Source organism: Falco cherrug, chromosome 6 (assembly GCF_023634085.1).
Source record: "Falco cherrug isolate bFalChe1 chromosome 6, bFalChe1.pri, whole genome shotgun sequence".
NCBI classification, from domain to species: domain Eukaryota; kingdom Metazoa; phylum Chordata; class Aves; order Falconiformes; family Falconidae; genus Falco; species Falco cherrug.
The window spans coordinates 29,543,597-29,570,155 of NC_073702.1; the positions used below are offsets into that span (position 1 = coordinate 29,543,597).

A 26,559-nucleotide genomic window follows, 5' to 3' on the forward strand; every position below is an offset into this window, starting at 1 on the left:
CAGACGACTCTTAGCTAAGACTGAGAAATGAACTGTGGCTCTTGTCTTAATTTGTGCAGTGCTGGCCTGAGGCAGCATGACAAAGCTATTTCCCCTCGTGCTGCTGAATGGGTTTCAATAACCCACTGCAACTTTCTCGGTTGCTCTGTTTGTTAAAAGGGGATTACGCTAATAACATCTTTTGTAATATACTTTGAGATTCATGGAGGCTGTGCTGTATATAAGAGAAGGGTCATGCATTTAATAAACAGATTATAAACACAATAATGCTTCCCCCCACTTCTATGTAAAAAGTAACATTAAGTGAAGGGAGTTTAAATGATGCAAGGAGGAAGTTTCCTTTATTTTTCATCTCATCTGCCCCTTCTGTTCTGTTCCAGCATCTATATTAATTAGACTTGTAAAGTACGAAGGAACCTGTGAAAGCTGGCCACAGAACATTTCTGTAGCAACACGTTTGGATATAAATTGGGCCATAAAGCTTATGTTTTGTTCAAAAATAATATACTTTCTCTTTCTCCCTTTTCCTCCATCCCCCCCCCCCCCGGGGTAGAAGGTTATGGATAGTCAGGACCTGATGGTATAGCTGAGAACAAGTAGTTTCCTGCAGCTTTTATTTATGTGACTACTTCACTCATTTTTATATTCTTCCTCCTCTTTTAAGTGCTGCACAAATCTCAGTAGATTGGGAAACGGTACAGAAAAGAAAGCTCTGTTAGGACCTGTGAAACACAAAGATGGATCATAGCAGGGGAACAGTATTTTATCTTGGCATAACTCTGCAACTGACAAAATGGTGGTTTATTATAGGAGTTTGGCAGACATACTATATGAACACTTAATGACTGCAAGAAGACCAAAGCAGATGTCTAATTTCCTGCAGGCAGTATGTGCCTAAAGGGTAACAGGTTAGTGCAGCAGGAGAGACAATGGTCAAAGTTTTCTTGGCAGTTCTGGACAGCTGGGTTAGCAAGGGAGGTTTCCGTGATAAATGAGGCACTATTGAAATGTTCTGGACTAAGTATTAACCCAGTTCTTACTGCAGGACTCAGTTATTTAGCTTTTGTGTGGGATGGACACTTTTCCTATAGCCTGTAAGTAGGAAAGCACTATTAGCAGGACAGCCTGTGGTGATGGAGTCAGGTTTGGAAGAAAGGCTGGAAAGAAGTGGGTGGTTAATAATGAAAGTGGAGTTGGAGGGTGAGGGATGACAGATCCAGAGGGATGGGGGCACTGGCTTGTGGGGAAAAGGTTTCCCTTCCACAGAGCAGCCATGTAAGATGTATGCAAGACCTGGGCTGCTTCCAGCCCAGCAGTACCCTTAGCTTTTGGCCGGAGTTGGAGAGAGCCTGCGCCTTGCACTGCGTAGGGCTGCCAAAGGCCAGAGGCATCAGGCTTTGCTCCTTCCTCACATGGCATTTGGGGAAGGAGCCTCAATCCCAGCTACTCCAGGGATTCCCACAGGTTCCCTGGGGCTCCCATCTCCTGCTTTCCCATGGACTCATTTTGTCTCCACACACGTTGGAGGGAGCAAAATAGGATGCTACAGGTTTTTTTACCGCATTTGTGTTCAGTGAAAAGAAAGGACTCATTCAAACCACAGAGGAATTTGTTTCCACAATCTAAAAACAACAATCCCATTGGATTAAATCAGTCTTTGAAGTTGTCTCTGCCTCTCCACTGCCTACAGAGGGAACTGTAAACTCACTTAGGCTTTGGCTAAGGTTAGGCAAGATGCTGCTCACTGGGGATTCTGCATGACATTTACACATGGGAAAAGCAGTTCTTCACTTTAACTGGCTTGTGCCAGTTCACAGCTATTGAAAAACAGTGGCCTTATTTGCTTGGTAATGCCAGCGGTTTATTTTCTGCTTTGTAAAAGGCCTTTATAAATCCCCAGACAAGCATCAGTGAAACCAGGCTATGGGGAGTGCTGGAGCAGACACACCTCCTGACCACTCACCAGCCTGGCAGCAGCTGGGCAGCATGTTCCTCACCCTGCCTACACATCAAGCAACCTTTTCAGCTCATCCCACGCTGCCTACATCAATGACATCTTGTTCCTTGATAAAGCTGGTGACCAGCAGACAGTGAATGACTGACCAGGCTTTTGAATGCTCATATTTGGAAACCCTTCACTTCCTTAAATTAGGGAGGATAGCACAAAAGGGAGACCCTGGTACAACCTTTTAGTTTTGTCCCTGTACAGCATGTGGCAAAGTGGGCCACTACTATAGCTTCTAAGCACTGTTGAAGGCCAGCAAACAGCAGTATAAAATGTGAGTCTTGGTGTACATTCTTTCCCTGGGATAATTTAATACTGACAAAAATTAAACTCTTTTGACTACTGTACTGACTTTCAGGATGTATTTGCAATTGCTTTCACTTCTCCATTGCTAATGAGAACTTTGCTTAAGAAAACCTGACTTTGTTTCATGGAGCTGCAATCCCTGATGGAAGTGGTATGCTTCAGGCAAGGTACCAAAACAGATCTATCCTGTGCGGGAAAAGGATGAAAAATGTAAAGGAAAAAGAACAGCAGACAGTTATGGAAATGATCTTCCCCAGACAGGCCAGAGGTCCATTTACAGCAAACAGGTTGTATTTGAATCCTTTACGTCGTGCCACCTTTAAGGTAGCTCAGATGGATCATGCTTTAGCAATGTTACACTTCCTGTTGGGAAGGGAATCCAGATATAACCATCTTTGTTATGGGTGTCCAAGGTGAGAGAGGCAGCCCCAGGATTTGATCGCACTTAAGAAAGGTGGCCTTGAAGTCAGGGGGACTACTCTCTGTCCTTAAAAGTCAGATCGGTACATCTGGGCCGAATATAGGAGGGTTATGTTAAACATCTTTACCTTGTACACCAAGGGCACTCCGAGTCTAATGCTATCTCACCAACACTAACAAACCAACCCAGAGGCAGGACATCTTTCTACTCCACTGATGCCATGAAAACTGTGACCTGGGTCAGAAAGACTCTGAAAAGGTATAGTCCTGTGTTCCCACCTCAGGCAAAAAAAGAACAGCTGGACTCATGTGCTTGCTCTCTGCAGGAATACCTTCACATAGGAATAATTACATTATGGGCATTGCATAATGAAGAGAAAACAAGGAAATACACTGGATTCTGCTACAGTGAACAAAGTATCTCTTGTCGCTGTCTCACTTTTTGCTGACTTCCTAATCTATAAAGTGAATTTAAAAATGGATCCTGCCAGTCTGGAGTATCAGGAGGTGTAAATTTGTCACAAAGCAGTTAATAATTCTTCATCCATCTGAATGTAGAAGTACCTTTAAAGTTCAACGTACTTAATAATACAGATGATTCACAAAAGGGAGCTTTGAATATTCCCTTAACTTCTGGGGAAAAGCAACCCTGTGCAGTAATAGAAACATCAGTCAGGTTCCTCTACTGACAGAGATGGGTCCCTGATGTTCTTGGCTGTGTCGCTGGATACTGGGGGAGGTTTGTGGTGTAGGTCATGAGATCCATCTCTCCATATTGTTCTTAAACTACAAATCCAGAAGAGTTCCAAGGCATTTCTGAGGGCAGCTGGTCGTTGCTGTACCAGTCTAGTGCTGCTTCTCCACCAGTCTAGCAGTGATGGTGTGTTCAGGAGTGTGAAATACTTCTAGTTAATGTTAGGACCTGTTGCCCCATTCTTGGGTCAGCCAGCCCTGTGTAGAGCATCTGCTGGTGACATAAACAGCATTCTCCACAGTCGGGCATCTGTAAAGCTTCACCCACAGCATTGCACTGCCTGGAGAAAAACTATATGATCTTTAACAAAACAGAGCAATAGATGCAGACCACTGAGCCTGGTTTAGGCAAAATACTGAAGGAAGCAGGAGCTGAGGCAGGGGCCCTCTAAATGTGTGATATTATTACATGGAGGAAGAATTTCAAAGCCAATGCAATTATTTCATTACTAATTAAAGCCCAATTAAGCCCAAGGGATTATTAACATTTAAAAATATTTCTAGACTTTTAGAGCTTTCTATATGAACAAATACTAGATTTGTGCTGCAGGCATAATACACTCTGCCCCATTGCATTCTGCAAAGTTTCTGCCCAAGAATTTGAGTCAAAAACTTCCTTGTGTTCTGCACATGCTGTTTATCTACTAGTCGGCAAAACTGTAGTGTATTTTGATTGGGTTTTATGACTCCCTCCTTCTTCCTAGAAATAGTCCTGAACAGTGTGTAGCGTTAGTGAGAAAAACAAATCACGTGCAACAAAAGGCGCACTTAGCTTTCCCCTCCTTATTTTCTGAGGTCCTGGATAAAAGCCAGTAGGGAACTGCTTCCAAAGTCTATTTATGAACTTGTGTTTACTTTTACATACACACCGTCTTTACTAGTTGTAGCCCTGTGTACTGACACTAGGAACTCAGAACCTTTGTGAACACTGAGAAATTCAGTTTCATAACAGTAGTCTGGGCTTGGTACTGTTTTCTTTATTTTATATTTTTAAAAAAACAGAAGCAGAGTGAGGTTAGCTAGGCTGTGCAGCAGAGCACAGAAAGCCTGTGATTGTGCCAGCTGCAATGGAAGTTTCCAAACTTCCTGACCCACCCCTCAGATGCAAGATTGTTTTTCCTCTTCTGTGGTTTCCACTCCAGAAATCTGATCTTAGGACACAAGGTCTGCCCTCTCGATATTACAAACATATGCATGTTCCACAAAATGACATAAACTTACTCCCTAAAAGGCTATGGCTAGCAAATACCTTTAAAAAACTATGAAGACTATATATAAGACAATGATACAACTTTTCTGCTGTTAGTAATGTGCATGTGAGGCTTTCGTTTACACCAAAAAAATATTTGACTGCATGAAAGGTTTGAAAGAACAGCAAACCAATCTGTATTTTTTTTTTCCTAGATGGACAGAAAAAGTGGAAGAAAACCCCACATAAATTTTAATTCACTTGCACTTTAATGCAAGCTTGTTACCACTCTTTCAAACCTGTCATGAATCCACATCTTAATGATGTGCATATTACTTTCTTGGTACACTTGCTGACCCTGGACTATAATTTATATCAAAGTACTTAGATATCAGTACCAACTTGAAGCAACTTCCTTCTGTGGCAAAATTTAATCTTAACTGAATAAATTGCATTCTGATGGGAGGCTTACTACAGATCAGTGGGAAGGGGGATGGGAAGCATCACCTGCAGCCTAAAACAGCTGTGACATTCACAGGGAAGACCTCTGAGTAAAAGTCTACAAGCAAACAACGTAAGTAAACAGAGAGAATAAAAGGCCCAACTGATTTTTAAAGGTCAGCCTCAGATATGACCATTACCTCCCACTTGCTGCCATGACATTTATGCCATGCTACAGAGGCAGCTGCATTAGACAAATGGACAAAGGCTTCAATTCACAACACGAAAGGCTAGTACAGCTTCTCAGTGCACAGCACCCAGTTTTGTGTCTGTCATCATCCTAACCCCATCCCCACTCCTCAAGCTCATCCCCAGATGTACACAGAAAACAAGTGGGACGAGGGAAATGCTCCTTTCTGAAAGCTCCCCACAAGCTTCTGTAAGGTATTTGTATGTGACCTACGGCAAAATTTACTAGCGAGTGAAAACACACACAAACTGTGCCAGGTGTTATTTAAAGGGCAGGCAGCAGCACAGCAGTCATAGCAGGATTTATTCCTGCATACTTGTGGGTGCTGCAGAGCCCTGGGGAGCCGGAGTGTGTCACAAACCCAGTTTCTCAAGCCTGTAAACAAGACTGCTCTGGGTTTAGCTCCACTGCCGTACCTGTTTGACCAGAATATGTCTGAATGAAGCCAAGAGCGTCTTAGTAGCTGCTGCCTTTTTTTTCTTCCTGAGGGTCCTCTGTGTGCATGACTAAGCATGTATCTGGTGTCTCAGAATGCATATCAACGGGGCAGGCAGCAGCTTGGTCTGATCTCTGTTTATTATGAAAACCTAAAAGTTTCCAGATTCTTCATGGGTGCAAATCCCTCATAGCCAGATGTAGCTCTGAACTCCTCTGCCTTGTACTTAACAGCGAGGGTCTGGGCTACCCAAAGCTTCCCACAAGGCTAAGCCCAACATGCAAGGGCATACACGGCGCAGATACCACAGCTGGGCGGCTCCACTGCTCGCCAGCTTTCTGTCCTTAACTGTGATGAGGAGGCAGCCATTTTAACCCTCCTCTGGTGACAGGCATGTATGGCTTTTCCCCTGTGTTCGGGTGGAAGCGGCAGCTGGCAGCCCCCATTTCTAGGCCGCCTTGTGAAGGAGAGGGCTGGGAGGCCTCCGGGTGTGGAAAGGCCAATACCACAAGGGAGGGTGTGATGATCTGATCGGGTGATGTGGAAACATCACCTCATGAAACACCTTTTGGTAGCCTGGGGTAGTTCCTAAGAGGAACATTCCCAGGTGCAGTGTTAACTTGCAGTCATTAAAATACCCGGCCCAAAGCAAGCGGCAGGCGTAGCAGTGGGGCCACCAGGCCAGCCAATGGGGCTGCTGTCAAACATGCTCCCCTGGCTGAATCGTTTGGTGGAGATGAGGAAACAGCCTTTATCAGCTGTCAATAGATGTGTCATAAGATTTTAGATAAAGAGAAGATAATTCTCCCTCTGAGTGACTAACTGGAGTTAAGAAATGGGAGGAGCAGAAAGAATTCAGACCTGGCCTAAGGCAGCCGGCCGGTGTATTTCAAAGACCAGCACTGGAGTCTTGTGCTTTAACCCAGTGCTGGGACATACTCAGCGAGGTGCCTGGATAAGTAATTTAACTGCCTGTAGCATTTCACCGCCAGTCCTTATTTTAGCCTTTTACTCAAACTCACTTTCAAATGTGGTTCTGCAAACCGCTGTGCCTGGGCTCTGCTGCAGATTGCAGCAGGACAGCAGTTCCACTTCTCCCACTGATGCTTAGCAAGGAGATTGGAGCTCCAGGGCAGAAATGCCACAGATATTCTTGCTATTTTTAATTTAGAGGCTGGACTATTACAAAACATTCAGCATATGTCTGGATTTTAAAATCAGGTAGTGCAAAATGCAGCTATCCATATTTTCAGCAGTGATGGGGCTGGGAAAACATTGTGCTCCCGCTGCAGGAGCTGCCCTGGCTCCCATGCTGTCCCCAGAGCAACGCCGGCTGTGAGGGCTGGCCAAATAATGGGGCTCCAAGCTGCTTGGGATCTTCCCACCCTATACCTGTGCCTCTGTCTCTGTGTGATGCCCTGGGATCTCAGAGCTACCAAAATGCTTGAGCATAATGGCTCCTTTGACCTGAAAGCAATGATGCAGGCCAAGTCTGAGTGTGGTGAACTGGTGGCTTGTTGGGCCTCCTCCACTTCATACAATAAAGCTTGACAATGGTTTTCATGTCACAAAGTACTTAAATTGTGCTGTGCTGATCCCCATGGGCTGTAGCCCCCCATGTGGCCTCTGACAGACCAGCAGCTATATTTTGGCAGCCTTCTTGTAGAAATTAAATGTAGAGAGCAATTCTTGTCTTGCTGGGTCAAGACATCAGGCCATTTGACTAGGAACTCACTAGTGCAGATTCTGACAGAGCTCTCTGTAGTTATATTTCTTTGACATTGTTTACTGATGTCACAAGCTTCACCTGACTCTAGTTACACCTCTCCAGGAAAACTTAATATTTTCAGTCAAACCTGACTACTCCAGATACTAGGAAATGGTTTTCTTTCTTTAGGTCATTTAGAGACGTAATTTGGTCATGTGCTGAATTTAGGACTGTCATCTTATCTTAAAAGAAGGCAGCCCTCTTTCCTCTTTGTTGCTTGAAAGATACTCTGTGGTGGAGATAGCATCCCCCTCATCAAAGGCACCAGTTCTGGGTCTCTGAAAGAACAGATCAGCTGCTCTGCATCAGGCACCCACACTACAGAGAAAACGTAAGTCACCTGTGGGCATCAGAGGTAGGTCTTATAATTGTTTTGTAAAATCAGATGCTCCTCCAAGAAAGAAGTATGATGTTTCAATCTGGTATTAGCAGCAATGAAGCACACATACAGTGTGTACTTAACTCCATTATGAGGCATGATTACTGCAGGAACCAGATTTAAATTACCTGAGTAATTTACAAGTGAGTAACTTTGTTTACAACACCTGTTGCATCAGTGTGATGAGTTAAACACCAGTCAGGTGATGTCGTGAGACTGAGTCGGAAGTCTGAGACAGGAGAGCCTCTTAGGTCACCCAGCCCATCCCTTGGCTACTCTGCCATGCTTCCCTACAACTTGTCTCTGCATTATTTTCTTAGATTCAAAGCATTTAATGTAACAGGGGTTTTGTGACCAGTTTCTGAATTTTTTCCACCGTGAGATTTCATTGCTAGGAAAGAGCTCCTGAAAATGCAACCTCATCTTGCTGTGTCACTGTCACAGAATAATAGAATACAAGGCTGGAATTCAGCCTACTCTGAAAGATCTTGGCCTCTTCCGGCAAGCCATACCAGAGCTTGCCTGCTCCTGGTATCATAAAGTTTTCCTAATGCCTAAATGTTTCCTCTTGCATTTCACACCCACTGCATCTCCATACCTTTCCCAAGGAGACATGGATTACAGTTACTGCCTTTTCATTTTTTTCATTGCAATATTTTTATATGAGATACATTTTGCACTCTAGTTAGAATGTAAGTATAATCTAATCTGTTCTCCTGCAGTTATCATGCCATACCTGTTATCTCTGAATCTTGTTTTACTCCATCTTTTATCAGCTATAAGAAATCTCTTAATTCTTAAACACCTCATATTTAGCTGGGAAATGTACAGCTTGGCTTAGTGTTGACAGACTGGGCAAGATAAGGTCATAAAGCCCCTCTTTAGGGATCAAACCACAAATTTTGCTTTGTGCCCCCAGTTACAGTTTTCTTATGAATATTAATGAATTTACTTGGACATCTTAGGAGGATATGATTCCTGTTAGACAGCAAGAGAATTGAGCAGAAGTGAGGTCTTGTGGTATGTTCACACTCTGGAAGGAAGAAAGCTCAGGTAGCTCTGGAGGAGATCTGGATCTCTCGGCTACATTGGTGCTAGTGAACTAACAGTGACAGTGCCCATCCTGGACTAGCTTTGATGCCATCTAGCATGAGCTAGTCACCTCCATGCTATTAAGCTCCTTCAGCCCTCAAAAACTGTTGGCCCCATTCAGATGCTGTTTGGAAATGCTCTGTGCTCATTCCCAAACTGGGAGCTGCTAGCTGGCTGGGACTGCAGCCATGCCAAGTGCTGTTCTTCCAGCGTCAGAGCACAGACCAGAGTGTCCCAGTGCCTCCACCTGTGCCTTGGCTCTGTTTAGTTTTCTTGTACAGGAATAGCCCTTGTGTCCTATTTCACTAGCTTAAGTGCAAGGTCATCTTTTCCCTATGTTAGCTTTGTTTTCTAAGGTCAGTAGGGTGACTACAGAGCCTGGCACAGCTGGAGAAAAGATCTGATGCATTGTGCCTGCTTTAAAATAATTTTTACTTATGTCACTTCACATTTCCAAGCCTACTAAATAGGAAAGGCAGATGATTTATAACAATCACTCTAAACAAGGGACAAAATATCATTCAATAAATACTAAATTTTTCCATTAATTGCAGGACTAAACGAAAGCTCCTTAGAGCTGTTTTTCAAATGTCAGCAGGAGCAGATATTAGACACCTCTGAAGATCAAATACTTAACTGCAACATTAAATTTACTTCTAAACTGCTGGCGGGGATCCTGGAGAGTCACGTGGTTGTTACACCGGTATACAAAGAATGTTTTACAGGACTGTCTCTGATCACTGTTTTTCAGAGGAACTGAATGCGCAAGCAGCAGCACTATTGTACAATTACCAACTCTGTTGCAACACACTGTTGACTTCTCTGCTAATGAAACATACTGTTTTCCTGTGGCAGTTCCAATTATTGTGTTTCTGAGATTTATTTGTTTAATCATGGAACTTTGATTGTTTTTAAGAAATAAAGAAAAGGAAAGAGAGAAGGAGAGAAAGAGGGACCAAAAGTGAAGGAGAGAGAGACAGAAAGAAGGAGAAAGAGAGAAAGGAAGGAAGGAAGTGAGAAAAGGAGGGAGGGTGGTTGGTTCAAAAAGTCTAGTCCTTTCATGAATATAGACATTTGAAAATAAATCTAATCATCTAAGCTGTTTCCTGGTTGGGTGGGCCCCAAACCAGACTGCAAAGGCTGTGGAAAGAGAAAGAAGGGATGAATTAATAAAAAACCCCCTTGATCCACTCTGCCAACATGTTCCTGAGGCTGAGAGTAAGAAGGCACTTCCTAGTGTACTGCCTTCCCTCATAGCTATTCCTTCCAGCCCATTCTCAAAGCAGATATTCTGGACCCAGAAGTGTGCACAGGTGGCAGATTGGTACCCTAACTGCTTCTTTTGCACAGCTGATTTCCTTTGGGAAATCTGGAGGTGACAGTTGAACTGTAGAGCGGGCATTTTCCAGGGAATGAACCCAGTTGTTCCCCAAATACTGCATCCAGCTAGCATATCTGGGTTTCATTCTTACATAATCAAGACATGGACAGGGCTCGCACCTCTCCCTGGGAGGTGGAAGTGCTCCTAGAATTAAAAAAGTGACAAAGACTGAAGACATACACTGAGATCCACACCTCAGACTGTGTAAAATGGGATGTAACTGTGATATTTCATATTTTAAAATACTTAGTGTTATCACTGAGCAGTCAACTGCTACGATACCTTCAAGCCACCATCTTGGTCAACAAAGCAGCAAGATACCTCTTAAACCCAGACACATGCAACAGAAGAATGTAATTATACTAAATCCAGCATTTGCATACAACATGCACCTGTTTTTCAATTAATAGTTTAGCCTGCAAGAGTATTTTTGTTCATCTAATTATTGGCACAATAATGCCAGTATTTATGTTCTGCTTCTGAGAATGGATAGTCTTGTTAAAGCAATGAGCCATACAGAAAGAAATCTGTTTCTAATGTAGATGCTAGACTTCCTTTGTAATACAAAGTAATTTAATCAGGGTGTATCTCAGTTTCTTCACTTGAAAAATTGAATTAATAATACCTAGTGTCCTATAAGGTTGTTGAAAGACTTGGTAAATTGTATTTGAATAGTGTGGTGCAATCCCTAATGGAATATTCAAGTGCAAGGTATTATCATGAACAGAGAAGGGCTACATGCCAGACCTCTACTGTCTTCTCCTGATAGAAGCTACCCCAAACTTACTTTTCACATCACCCACACGAAATATTATTCAAATTCTATGTATACCAGAGTGTGTGTGTGAGTGTAATGAACATTAATGGAACCCTTAAGAACTGCACCTGACAGAACTGGGTGAATATATTTCTGTAATGCTTGTTTTTCTATTTCTGATTCCTCCATATTTGTTATTGTTTCATTAGCTGTTATTTAAATGAGAGAAAGTTCAGAAAAGGGATCATTTAATGCATTTTCTATTTGCTCAGTAAGACTCCACAGAGTATTCTAGGTGTCATATAACTTGAGAATGGTAGAGAGTGAGAACGAGTTTGGTTTTTTCTGGTGAGCATTTGTGCTTGCAAATTTTTAGTTTGAATATGAGAGAACATGAATGTTTTCAGAGCACACACCCAGCAGCAAACCTACCATATTTGAATGTTAATTTTTCTAAACACCAAAGGGAAATCTTTCAAATGATTGGTTCATATAATCATATTTATCAATCCTGTAGAACTACTACTTTCAGTATAAAATTCCACTAAGGAATAAAAGATAGTATAAAATGCAGTACAGAATTTCTCTTCAATAACATTTCCTTTTATTTTAAACATGAATCCCATCATGTCCAGCAACACTGGAAGCTTACCCTTTTATAGTAGGTATTAATCTATTTCAATGTGTCTTGCAACTGTGGCTTCTTTAAAAATGAAATCACTGTTCAGTCCTACTTCTGTGTATTTAGAAAGAGGTTGTCACAGTAGTTGTGCCACCTCAGCTCTGGGGCTCTGACTCTGGAAGTACAGCCACTCTGTTTAGGATCCTGTGCTGCCTCTCAGCAGATGACTACTCAGGGAATAAAGTCCTGGCTCTGCTATGCAGCCCCTGAACTCCAGTTTTCTTCAAAGAGGCTGAGATGTGCTCTTCTTGTCATACAGAATTGCTTTTCTTGTCCTACTGGATATTAGAGGTCTTCCTGTACCATGAACAGATGTAGGGGTGCTGCCAATTGAAAAGATCTTTTTCCTGGGCAGTGGAGTGGGATTACAGCTCTGTCTCTGTCCTTTGCATAGGGCATTCCCATCCTGTAAAAGAATAAACAGAGCTTGTTGTGGTCCACGCTTCTTCAGAGCTCACAGGGATCCCCTGTTTCCAAGCTCTCTCTGGCTGATGGTACAGATCCTACTAGCAGAGGATCAAGTCCTGCAAAAACCCTGAAAACTGAAATAGCAGAAAGAGAAAACTGAGAACATCTTCCAGTACAGATAAGAAGTAAGGATGACACAAGTGCAATGTGGCTTACAAAGGAATCACAGGAGAGGTATTCATTAGAGCAGCTGGGTTTTAAGGACCATAACCGAGGCTTGGGTATATTAACTTTTGTGCATAGAATTAACTGTATTATTCTTCATTATTCTTTGTTTCTTTCAGATTCCATTGATGAAAGATCCTGGTTGGATTCGAAACGTCTGGACTCGCAATCTAAATGTAGGAATTTAATTGTTTATTTGGTTTTTAACTCCAGTGCCTTAGGGCAGGCCTAGCTCGAAGCCTGGGGGGTCTTTGGGAAAACAGGATAAGGCAGTGTTTAACTCTTGTCCACCTTCTGGTACCTATCATAGTATGTCCAAGTGTCACCCTTTGGACACTGTTACTGTATGTCCACTGTGGTATTATTATTCCTATGAAAGCTTGGGTGGCTCTGTGAAATTGTTGGCTCTCACATGTGGCTGGTACTAGCAGAATAAGGATGGAAACAGCAGAGAAATTTGAAAATTTGGCACTTGACCTGGGCAGTAAGCACAGAATCAGCAAATCTGTGGCAAATGTGAGATGTGTCCTGAGCCAGGGAAAACGTGCCCAGACTGGAAGGCAGAGAGCACATCTATGAGGTGGTCATCTTGGGAGGCAGTCATGAATTGGACAGTAGAACCACTCAGAAGTAATGAGAGACGGAGAATGGCACTTCCCACCGACACTGCTGAATGACTGGTGATGCAGGGAAAAGAGGCAGGTCCAGGAAAAAAACCTGATGATTTCCTAAGTGACTCCGGAACATATTCCTCAGAGTGACCTACTTTTATGGTGATGGTGGGGCAAAATACTTGGAGAATGATGTGTTTCAAATCACAGGTAGGACCATGGCATTTCTACCCAGCACCAAGCAGAGCCATGTAGACACCTCTGCTTAGCTGAACTATTGGAGTCACCGTACAGCTCCACGTAGGTTTTGCAGGAGATGTATTATCCTGGGTGGAGTATAATGTTAGCATAGCTATAGCGCTATCTCCTATAGATCCCACTAAGGTGTTTCCATACAACCTACACAGTGCAGTGTTGAATATACTGTATGGTTTACAGAGGAACCTTGCCGATCCAGCAGTCTGTGGCGACTTGCATGTAGCTTCTCTCTGTGTCAGCTGGTTGGTAGAGCCTGGCAGCTTTTCAGTTTGGGTCTGGCAGATGTAGGTCAAGATTTCCATGAAGGTATGTCAACTTCTACAAACTTTTAAGATGAGTTTGATATTAGCAATGTCATGTAAACTGGACAGGTGGATAAGTCAAACAGGCAGTCTGAAATGAGGGTGAGGTCAGTTGCTGCTGGCAGGGGTTGAGTTTGGACATCCAATTCAGTAGCTGTGCTATGCAGACAGGAAGGTACCTGGGAATCCAAAATGCCAGTAAATTAAACAGGGATTTAACTCCAATTCACAAAGGACAGCATAAAATCTGAAAATTAAACACATGTAAAACAATACTACAGATGTCATCTTTCATTTCCAAACGTTGGTGGGAACATTCGGATCTGCACTCAGGTGAGATTCTGAACTTTACAAGAACATCTCCTGGGTAATCAAAACATATCATGTGAACTTGTACTGTAACTTTGAAAAAACTGAGGATAATGCATTCTTACAATAAGATTATACTTTAAGAAGAATCATTTTTTTTTTTATTTTGGCAATACTTTGAATTAATTTTTGTATATCATTATTACGCTGTTTGTCCTAGATTTCTCATAATACAGTACAGAACTACATGAAGAAGAGGAGGAAAAATTTTGTAATGTAGATGTGCTATATTTAAAATGTGCTACACAGAAGGGAGATCATGGGAAATCAGCAAACTACTAACAATAAAAAGTACCAAAGATGCTGCAGACAAAAGATATGTTTGTGCTTAGCTGTGCCTATGTTTGTACAGGCACGTTAGCAGTATGAAACAGAAAGTCAGAAAACTATATCAAACTGAATCTGCCACAGGAAGCTGAATTACGCAGGATAAATTACATCTGACCCGGACAAGGTAGATGAGCAATAAGCATGATCCCAACCCCATGCAAGCGATATGCAAAAACATGCGGGGTGAATGAGCTGGGCTGTCACCTAGGGCTGCAGGGGAGGGGCATCTCATATCACCAGGATGACTGCACAGGGAGGCTTTTTTGTTTGTGCCCAGATTGCAGTGTGGAGGTGGGCATGGGGAAAACCAAGGTGTTTTCAGATCAGAAGCAGACATGTACCTTGACATGACTCTGAACTACCTGTGGGTATGACTTTGTTTTTTATTCTATTAAATAGAATTATTTTCTATATTTTCTGACCAGGCCTTTATCTTCTCTAGTACTATGGCAGAGCTTGATACAAAGCGCTATCTACTTGCCTGTTCCTAGTCTTGCTTTTTTTAAAAAAAATCCACCTGTTTGAAACAATGAGCAAGACCTTTTACTTGTGTAATACAGAGTTCACTGGCTTGAATAGGATTATGTTGCTTTGTGTGAACTGAGCATCAGGCCTGATACTTTTCAAACTCTAAACTCACTGGGATGGGAATTCTCTTTGTGCATGATATGCTGAACACAATGCTGCTGACATGCAAATAATAGTAAAACAGGCTTATGTTGCTTTTGTGGGCAGAAGCTGCTAGGTCTGAAAGACTGTTCATGGTATGTAGATTTGTCTGCAGTAGATAAACTGGAGAGTAAACTGTAAGGAGGGTAGCAGGAATGAGGCAAAGTCTCTGATGAATTCTCAGATTTGCATAACAGAATATGTAAAGCATAGAGACAGCCGGGAGAAAGGCCTTCTACCCAGAACACGCTAGATCTAACAAAGTGGATGCCACTAATTTCACTGAACTAGATGATTTCCATAGACATGCAAAATGCTTGTTTTAAGCAACACCTCTGCCAAATTTATGGAACAAGGATAAATAATTTTCACAGCATGCTAATTCTTGAATGCAGCCATTTTCTCAAAATAGCTCTGAAACATAATTTTTCTATATGTATAAGAACTTTTCTATAAGTTCTTATATGTATGTGCAAGTGCTTGTTTGCAAATTGTGAACAGAAATACATGGATACAGAGTTGACCATTGTTGGCTTTTATGTAAGGGCAGGGTCTAGATAATGATATGTGGAGCAGGCAGAGTTTTTACACATTCATTTACAGTATTTTAATACTGGACTAACTAGAATTGTTTCAACTTTCTCAGTTCAACGTTGAATTAGATTTCTTTATAATGGATCATTGCCTCCTGAGAGCCTTTCAAATACATCATACTTTCTGGCCAGATTATATAGCCATAACACCCCCTTTAAGACAGGTGTTTCATTTGCAAAAGCTTTTGTGCATTTTATACTTCAAGACTCTTTCATATTTCAGAGTCCTGGCTCAAATACTAATATTCAAATGCTGAAACTTTTCATTAGGTTAAAATTTTAATTTTTGCTCAGCTTTCAACATAACAGCAAAAGTCACACAAAACATAAAAAGAAAAAGGAAATACTTCCTTTCAATTGACAGACTGTAGTTCCTCCATTAAATACTTTATTTTCCAAATCCAATTTGGCTGATATACACTCTTTGTCACAGCAAACCCAAGTTTATTTTTCCAAATAGATAATTACTTTAAGACTGAGGGAGAAGAAATGCTGTTTAATTGCAGTTCTAAAATAACATTAATTACTATGTTCAGTGACTGTAGTGCTATAACACTTCCAGAGAGATTACCCTCATTTTAATACCAAGAATATTTTGAGGGAAGGGTTTACTACTAAGTTACCAGGGATACTTCTCCCGCTATAGAATTTGAACATGAATCTGAAATCAAGAACTATTTTCATGATTTTGCAAAGCCGATCACATCTATTAAATATATTAGCTAATTGCTCAGATAACATCACTCAGATATGCATGTCCTTACAGAAGACGTAAAAGAAAGATAGCAGGGTCAAAACTGAAATAAATGACAATATTCCTGCTTTAACATACCTGACTTAGAAGTACCAGTAAGGGTTTTATACAAATCCTCAGCCTAAATCAGGAGAGTAAACTGCTTAGATAAGAGGAAGACTGCAGTAAACAACCTTATTTACTGATTAATTGCCCAGGCTTGATGCAAGTAATTAAAGAGAATTTATTGTTCTATGACTGCATGTGCAGGATTTAATTCTGTGCCTTAACTTGTTTCTAGGGTTTCAATGCAATCTTGATCATTAACTTTACCAGTAACGATATACTTTTGAGAAAAATCAGCCCACAACAGTAAGATTAAGTCAGCTTTGACAGCAATCAAGACTGAAAAGACCATTTGCTTAAGCCAAATATATTTTTAAACATTATCAATATTCCATACAGCTCAAATTCTGCCTGAACAAATTATCACAAGCATTCAAAGGATGACTGTACTTTAAATATAGAACAAGCACAGTCCTCAGCATAAACTGTAATCATTAAAATCTCCAATAATGAAATTGCAAAGAAGATGTCTTAAGGCAGCTTATCCCAGAACATCTCACCTCTCCTCCTGAATCACCTGACACTGAATCTAGAGATTAAAGATCAGAGAGACCTGAAATCTGTGCTGCCAGATTAAGGTGTCCTTACAGCTTGTGATATGAGAAGGAATGAGAAGACAGTGTGGAAAGACCTGAGGACCAAAGCTCTTGAACAGACTTGCACCCTCAAGCCTGCCTGACATTAGAGAAAGCCCTGTGGAGGGAAAGCCGATGCCCTTCAGGCAAAGGCATGGGATCCACACCTGCTGCACAGGCTGAACTGGGGAAGTGGAAAGCGTCCTTTTAAATGGTACGCTCAAACACTTAAAGAAATGCCCTAACCTGGTTACATGGCTACACTCTACCACTTCAAATATACAAGACAGTTGAGTCTTAGTGACAGACAGGAGGGAAAATAAAATAAAATAAAAGCAAGCAACAGGTTGGGTTATCTCACTTTTTTTCAGTGAAACTAAAGATAGGGCTGAAGAGGGGAACTTTCAGGCAAAGCTTGCAGAAGCCTCCCCCAGCAGGTCACTGGCAGGGGAAAAAGCAGCCGGGGTCTGCCTCTTCTCCTGGCAGCCTGCTCACAATCCTCCATCTGCCTTTTTCCTGAGGGGAGATCAAAACACTCTTCATTCAGTTTATATGACAGCCTGAACTAATGACAGTACCTGAGACAGTGCAGAATTTTCTTGTAACTAGAAGCAAGGAACAGTGTGCCTTCATTCCCGAGGAACCACACACAGAACAACCACTTTAATATCCTGGTCTGCACAGAAGTGAAGAATTTTTCTGTCACAGTGAGAAACACCAAATATTGTTACTTTTATTGTAAAAATAATTGTAGACACTTCACTCTCTCAGTGAAGTTACAGAACGAACTTCAAGCTGAGCTCTATTAGCACTTAGTGCTTAGCCCACCATAAGAAAACAACTTTATACAAAATATCTCTATTTTTCTATTATCTTAAGTTGGCTATAGCTGTTACAACTTTTCTAGCTACAGGAAAGAGGTATTAGTTTGCATAGCGAGGAGGTAATGATACAGTGAACTAAGGCTACTTTACAATCACTAAGAAATAACTTTCAGAACCTGCTTGAGAAGATAATTCAATATTAGTGGGCAGTCTGATGTAGAAACTGCAGACATGAGGCTGAGAGGAAAGCAACAAACTTTTCAACAGAAGGAGTTGGTTTCCAAATATCTTTTCCTCTTCAGAATGAAGATTGCTTTTTTAGTTTGCAAGAATTGCAGGAATAGTAAGGAAAAGGTTATACCCTGGGAAGTAGAGCAGCTTTGTTTGAAGTTCTCAGAGTGTGTTTTGTACTGTTTTGTTCTAAAGAAATAATACTGATGATTTTGCTTTTGATTTGCTGTGCTTTGAAAACAGTATTCTGGGCTAAAGGTTTGCTAGTCATGCATAGATTTACTGAACTGATGAAAAACTAGCTTTTGGGCTGGAAAGCATTCCAGTCCAAAACAGGACAGAAGGATTTTCCATTCTCTCATTTCTTGTATGTGTGTGCATTTAAACACTAGTATGTATTTTGACTGAGCAGAGTAAAGGTCTGTGTTTGAACATGCCTATGCCGGGATTCTGGGCTTTGGCTGAAGAAAGAACATGTTGATGATTTCACTGTTATATCCTTAATCTCATATGCTGTGATTGCTTTGCTTTACCAGGGCTCAAGATTTTCTAAGCTTTCTAAGGTTATAGCTAGCTCAGGCTTGGTATTTACAGATTTGGAGCTAAATTACTTTCTGATGAGATTGGACTTCTACAAGTGGAACTCCAGCAGGGTTGTTATCTTTAGTTTCTCTTGTTCTTGATTTTAAATATTCCTACATTTTTTTCCTTTGGCCATATTTGGATCATAGGACTCAGTAGATGCCTCTGTTTCTCAGTAGCCAAGTATTTTGTAGCAGAAAACTGAGTTTTGACTGTGGAAAGAGCTGCTAGGATATAAAGGAAGCATTGAGGTTTTCATGGTTTTGCAAGGCTAGATGTCAATCTAGAGGAAAAAGAAAGGCTCTTTTGAGAAACTTCATTATCAAGACTTGTTGTATTCTGAAAAGCAAAAAAAACCCCAACAACAAACCAAACTTGTCCGGTAGTTAGTCAGTTACAGATCTCCTTTTTGGGACTACATTTTCAGTGAGGAGGGAAAAACAGTGTTTTTGACACAAACCCAAGCCCAGAAGTACTTGGTTCAAAATCAAGTTTGGTTATACAATGTAAGCCCTGATGGCAATGAGAGTTGATAAGCATGTTATCATAATAGATGAGCATTTTAGTACATGACCAGTGCCTCCTGCCCTGTCTCTAATTCCTGCTGCAACAGTTCCTGGAAAATTACAGTCTCACATTTGTTCATTTGGCAAAATAATCCTCTCAGTTTCCCTTTTCACCTATCACTCCCCTGCTTCATTGATGCCTTAAACTTTATAGTACTTCTGGTAACATCACAGTCCTCCTGAGGTTGATCTCATCATCTCATCTCTTAACAGCAATGCCAGAGAAGGAAGATAATAGATGATGCCAGAAGTGTATGGGCTAGCATGTGTGACTATCAGCAGGCAACTACAATACTCGGGAACTGTGACTATATGGAAAGCAAAATCCACAAGCTAAAGTTGGCAAAGTGCAAGGAGCTCAGGCAGGGCAGACTTGGTGTCTGGTGCAGGCCAGAAGCATCTGCCTAAATGTGACAGACTGAACACACTGCCAAAAGCAAAGTGGTTTCATATGGAATAAAGACTGTCCTGTATGGCTCTATGTTGGACAAGGACAGCATTCTTTCTCTTTTCAATGTTGTTTAGTACTCAGATCTCCTGATACTAAAACAGTGGAACAGTTGATCTCAGGAACAGAGACCGCCAAACCAGCAGGATGGACAAAACTGGCAACAAGTTAAAGTCGGGGGTGGGGGTGTCAAACATTTTAGAAATATCTGCAACTAAATAACATCTACTTACAGTTTTAAAAAAATGTTCTCAACAAATCAAGCACTAAGAGGCAGATCAAATATCAGGATTTACACACTACAATGACCAGCACTATTGTGCCTTCCAATGAAGGACAAAATGATGTACTAGATAATTAAACTTGAAGCAAAAATAAAAAGGGAAAAAATAATGTGACGTGGACAGAGAATTCAGTAGAGGATCACAGGTAACTATAGGTACTGTATAAAAATATCTGCTTATGTTAGGAGAACTATTCTTTTGTTAAGATGGTGGGACATTTAATTAGGTAATTACAGAATCAGAGACCAACTACTTTCTGAAGTTTACACTGGAATAAAACTAGATCAACTCTTAATTTATATTGCCTGAGCTACTCTGAGTTTAATACTTAGAAAGATAATGTCGGCACCAGACTGCAGAGCTATCTTTGCTTTTGAGTTCGTTATAAATTAAAAGCGGAAAGCTCAGCTTTTCTATTTACTGAATCATTTTTACATGCACAGTGTGCATGCATTAACAATTGCATTAACTCATAACCCAGGTGCTATGTGCCTGAACATGAACTCCAGTTTTAGTGGGAGAAATGCCAGACATTACTGATAATGCATTAAATAAGTAACTTTTTGATCTGAGTGGTTATTTTACTTACTGGCAACATACTTGCCAAGAAAATCTGGTGTCCCAAGCTAGAATTGAAGGCCTTTTTCTTTGTGCTGTATGAACTTACATAATGGTCTCTAGGAATCTTCTTGAACTGTATGAAACCCTTCCGTGCTTGTAGATTTTTTTTTAAACCCAGTTTTATTAATTTACAGAAGACTACACGGCTCAACTTTCTTCTTAATTGTATTTTCACAGTAAGTATGAGCCCAGATCATAGGCTAGAACTCCACTGTGACAGAACTGTGCAAACACAGAGTGAATACATGAACTGTAAGTACTTTGGGGCAGGCTTCAACAATTAGGTAAAAATGGACAGCTATAAACAGACCAGCAAAGGAGTAGAAAGAAAACTCCCAGGAGCAGGTCCTTCAAAAGTTTGTGGACAGTTTTAATTCAAAACCTGGGAAACAAACTTGTGTTGCCCACCAGCATGCTTCCAGAAAGAAACCTGTCAGGAAGAAAATTGTAATAGTTCATAACTTCATCATTCCCGACTGTGTTTTGGAGCTGACACCACCAGGGAGTATTCTCATCCAAGGGCAGAGTATGCCTCCTGACCATACTCCCTCAGCCATTTAGTTTTGTGGGTAACTCCAGATTACTTTTTAGGCACCACCCCTGACCATACTGCCCTCCAGACTCTGCAATGGGCTGAGCTGAGACCATAGCCATGACCAGGCTAAGGCTTGGATGGTATGGGAGGTTATATACTGGAGCTTGGTCCTCTACATAGATATGACCGGTAAGAATAGTTATGAGCTCAAGTGCAGCACAAAACAAGTAAGGATCTGAAAATCAGTTGGTAGAGTTTATTCCAGAGAAGTAATCTGAGGAACACTGACCTGCACTGTGGTCACACCATCAGCAAGAACAGGGTAAAAAAGCACAGCAGGACGAAGTTGGTGCCCTGCTGTCAATGGAAGCTCACTGCTGCTGTGCAAGCATTTAGCACTTTCCATGGCATCTTGTATGTATCACGGCTATATTTACACCGCTCTGTAGGAAAAGAAAACATGACCTCACACATGGAACCATTAAAACTGTGGAGCATTCTTCTGTGGGTTATTTTACATGAAGCAGCAGAAGGTTGGACATGATAAATAACTAAACACAATGCAGTACATCCAAAGCTGAGGCTCTAGCTTCTGGATTTCTGAAAGAAGTAGAGAAGAGTGGCTGTTGTTGAGGCTGTGGAAAGACAGTGGTTTTGATTCAGTGTGTTATGATTATATTTTTATTTTAGTATAGTAGTGCAAGACTATAGTGGAACAATATGGTAGAGCTGTCCTGGATGGTGATGACTGTAGGGTACGACCCCCTCAGAGGGAACACAATATGGCATCGTATTCTACACAAATGTGACGGGCAGAGCACTGGCCAGGATCCACAGCCAGCACAGGCACAGCTTCTTGTATTTACATCAGGGATGGGATTCTTTACCAGCATGTCTCATTGCCTGCTGACTGCCTACTGACAAGGGTTTAGATACGATATGCCTGGGAAATGAAACTGCAGGTATTTCTGGGCTCTGTTGCATATTGTTTTCTCTTTGAGATTAAGTGAACAGCCTTGTCTGTTGTGCTCGGGCTGAAGCTGTCTTCACTCACTTTTTTGTTCTAAACCCGAGGTGAACTTGTTAGTGTAGCTGTGTAACTGGGAACGGAGGAAAATGAGGAGGAATTTGAGTCTGTGAGCATGCACCAGGCCCTGTCACCCAGTGATTCTGTTGTAGTTGGGCGTTGTAACACAAAGACTACTCAGGGTGGATGCAGAGTTAACAGAGCTACAGGATGTGCCAGAGAGAAAGTTTGAAGCATTACAATTGGGTCGTGACCTAAGGGAGATTGCACTGAGATTGTTTTATGGTGTAACTGCAACATAAACGGAAAATGTAAGGCTTAAGCTCCAATTATTCGATAAGGAACTCTTCCCGGGCTTCAGCGGCATGTACATTCTGGGGACTAGAACATGTAGATGCATGAAATCCAGCCCTGAAAAACTTGTTTTCAAGCCTAAAACTAGCAGGCTGTTCTTCAACGAATGAACTTTGATCCCTTTTTTTGTGCGTATTCTTTGACCTCTTTTTCCCATGTTACTCTGTTTCCTGCTCATTTGTTCTGCACATAGCACTGCCCTCTTCTGCCTTCTGTAAACAGGCTTGAAAAAGCCTGGAAGATTCCTCTATCAGTTAATTTTTATCATGGAATCCACTTCTGCATTTAGTAGTGTAAGGCACTTAGTGTAGAAGGAGGTTACAATACGGGTTTAATGGAAGGGAACCACTATCTGGTGGAAGAACTTTATTTAACGGCATTTATTTACAGCGATAAAGCATATGATGGTGAAAGAAGTGCTTGCTACGGCCTGAGTGCTGTGCTTTGGGAACCCTAGCTTCAATCGGAGCCTTTCAGGGACCCGCACAGCAGTCTGGGCCCAACGACGCGCTTTTGCGCTGCTTGGTTTTCCCATGCATAAACCTGAATAAGGATCCCTGCCTTGTGAAACGTTTTTGAGATCGAAATGAGCAGGTAAAAGAGAAGGTGTTCCTGTGCCTATTATTTCAGGCCTGAGGTAATGCTTCAAATAACCATGAATACTACCCTGAGCTGCCGAAGCTCCCGCCGGCCAAGGCACCGCAGCGGACGGTGGAACTTGCCCATGAGAGGCGCCGCGGGCCCAAGGGGGCGAGTGGGCCCGGTGCCGCCCGCTCCCCGCCGCGGGGTCACGTCAACGCGCTGCCCGCCCGCTGACTCAGCGCGGCCGCGCCGCCAGGCTACGGCCACCAACTGCCGCCGCGCCAAGGGCCCAACGGCCGCCGCGCCCCGCCCCGCCCCGCCCCCGGCCCGGCGGCCGTTACGCCAGCAGGCCGGACTGCGGTGCCGGTGCCGCGGGCGGCAGGTAGGCGGGGGGTCGGCCTGCCCGCGGGGAGCTGACCACCGCCGTGCCCCCGCGGGAGGCGGGCCAAGCAGGGGCAGCTCCTGCGCCGGCCCGGGGCGCCCTCCCCGTCCCCGGGCGCTGCGGTCCCTCCTCCGGGGCGGCACCGCCGGGCAGCCGCCAGCGTCCTAGTCGCCGCGGCGGGCGGCGCGCACAAAGGCGGCGGCGAGCGGAGCGTACGGGAGGCGTCGGGCGGCCGAGGTGGGTGTCGGGGCTCGGGGCGGCCGTCGCGGGGAGGGCGAGCAGTCGCTCCTCGGCGCTGAGGCGGGCGGGGAGCGCCAGGCTGGCCCCGCCGAGCGTTGGCGCCGCGGGAGGCAGCGGGTCCCTCCGGCCTCGGCGTCCCGCGCCGGTCCCGGCGGGGCGCCGGGCAGCTGCCGGCAGCGCCGGCTTTTTCCTTGTCTTTTGGGGGTGACAGCAGGCGGCGGAGGTGTTGGGTTTATCTGGGATGGGCAGTGCTTTGTGCACGGGTAGGGGGAAAGGAGAGGTCTGGTGCGTTCCTGGTGTCTCTTCAGAGGGAGGCTCCCGGCGCTGGGCAGCCGCGGGGCGCTGTCGGTTTGGGGTCCCGGCTGCTGCCGGGCTGTGGGAGCCTGCGGAGCCCAGCGCCCCTCGGTGTGCTGCTTCCCCTTCTGCGTTAGAGATGGCATTTGCCTCCCTTTGGCTGGCAGCTGCTGATGCGAATTGCTGCATTAGTGCTGCTGCTTCGCTAATACTTCCACTGAAATGGAGTAGGGAAAGTGGTAACAGGCCGGAGGGATTAAATGGCACAGCAGAGTAGTGCGATGGCTGCATATGAAACTGAACTTTGAGACATTTTGGGTTTCTTTATGTGATTTCCTCCCCACCCACCCAGAAGAGCTTTTCTGTTGGTTAGTGTATCTCGTCTACCTTGGAGAAGGTAAAAGACAATGTATCCTGTGGAGAGTGGGGAGGAAACAGAATTGTGCAATATTTTTGTTGCCTCTGTCAAAAAGAGGAAATATGTAGAGACCTGTACTAATAACAGGGTCTCAGCATTGATGTTGCAGGGAAACTAGCAGATCGCTGTTCCTTTCACATGTAGAGTTGTTGACCCTGACAGATCTATTGAGCTCTGATGGGGCTCACAGTCTGGAGGGTGTTGTGGAGCAGTTTGCTTATTTTATTTTCTGGGTGGCTCTATCTGTGTCTCTGCTGTCTTGGGAAGCAAATAGCGACAACTGTTTAGCGTACACAGATAAGGTTTGGCTGTCATCAGCGTACCCAGTTAGAAGTCAGATGGATGTACTCCTATTACAGTAAAATCAGCCTAGTTCCATGAAGAGAACTGGAGAAAGAGTGGCGAGACAGTGGAGGAGATAAGATGTGAAAGACTCAACATAATTATGTTATGATTTTAGGCATAAAGCCATGAAAATAGCTTCTAATGATTTTAGATGCTTTCTGCTTTTCTGATAGCTCTAATTCACCAATGCAGAATACAGACTACTGATAATATCTACTTACCTGACTCAGTGTGGTCTGTTTGTAAGGGAGTTGGGCAAGTTTTAGTGTTTGGCTCTTTTCCATACCTGAGGATGTGCAGGTGCACACGTTTGTTTATCTATGAACACACATACACACAGAAATCATCAAAAACACTTGAAATACAGTAAGAGATTACTTTAAACTCTGAAAATGCAGAAAATGTGAAGTCACAACCTAATGAACAAATTTGTTTTCCAGTCCCACTGAAAGAAAGGATGCCAAGTCACATGAAATATCAGCATAGTATAGAGCTACTGCTGTGCTTCAATTCTGATTTATGATCCTCCTCTGACATCAGAACAGGAGCACAGGGCAGCACAGTACATGAACTGCCATATATTCTCCAGTTATTTCAAAAGCTCTCTGTTTCAGACATCAGTTTGTACTTTTCCATTTGTTGTAAAGTTTGATCCTATTTATGCAGCGTCAGCCCAGAGGGATGTCAGCCCTTGGGTACGTTCCCTCAGAGTGTCTCTGTGAGGAGGAAAGCACTGGGCAGTTGGGCAGCTGTGGCACAGTGAAATCAAGGGAAATGGGGAAGGTTTCCCAGGGGATTTCTGGGAAAGGAGACAAATCTTGAGATAGGATTTCAAGATTTCCTGAAATGCCAGAAGAGGTGCCCCTGGTACTGCCTACCACCTACTCTTTCTCAGCTTCTCTCTTTAGTCGATATTAGCAATTGTATGGGTATGTGGTGAGTCAGATCATCCCATTGATCCAGCTGGGAATTATTTTTGTATGACTTTAGTGGTGTTAGTTTTTAGTGCTGATGCAAGGGTAAGATTTGGGACAGTTGGGAATATATGGTTGGGAGGTTGGTGTGGGACCATGGTGTTACACTTCAACTAGTCATGAAATAATTCTCTTGGACTCTTGAGTCTCAGTCCAATACCCTGACTGTGGGACTATAGGCCAGTCCTCTCTTCGTTTGTATATGAGGATTCATTACAGGCAAGTTTTCAGTCTTCAATTTGAATTTTTGATTTCAGCTGCTCTCAAGAAAATATTCCATCCTTTATAGGGACTTTGTGAAGTATTGGACCAAGTAATGTTTCAAGTATTTGAAAGATCGTGGAATACCAGATCTAAGTGAATAGTCGTCTCATAGTCCGTATCTGTGAGTGAGTGCATTTTGGAAAGGACTGGCTGCTTGGAAGATAAGTTTGGCATTTGCTCCATTTGACTCTGGCCATTGTAAGAAGTCACGGTTATGGCACTAGCCTTGGCTAACTTGGAACAGGAGTCAAATAGTTCTTAATAGAATTAAGCCCAGAATAATCCCAACCCTAAAATATTTCTGGAGTTTTAGCTGGCAGGAAGTAAAATGTTCTTACTCTGGTGTAGAGCCAGCCACAGGCTGCATTTTGCTTTCTGATTTGGGATTTACAAGTGAATTGCACCAGTCTCCTGATTGACCAGATGTGGTGTCAAATCACCTGCAGGAATGTGTCCCATGTCCATGTATCCCAGGGGTCCTTGAACTTTTTAACCAGGGGGCTGGCACGCGGATGCAGTGGCAGGCAGTC

The 26,559-nt window shown here is 43.0% G+C and overlaps 1 protein-coding gene across 3 annotated transcripts in view; it reads left to right on the forward strand.

The window, feature by feature from the left end:
- Nucleotides 1-22,982: 22,982 nt before the first annotated feature.
- Nucleotides 22,983-26,559, forward strand: part of LPIN1 (lipin 1) — a 50,925-nt gene continuing 47,348 nt past the window's right edge. The window contains exon 1 of one of the 3 annotated variants that reach the window (XM_014277592.3): nucleotides 22,983-23,124. The gene's annotated coding sequence lies outside the window, so the exon portion shown is untranslated. Of the gene's footprint in view, nucleotides 23,125-23,508; nucleotides 23,732-26,559 lie in introns of those variants that run through there. The other 2 variants (XM_055713976.1, XM_055713974.1) reach the window with 2 other exon arrangements.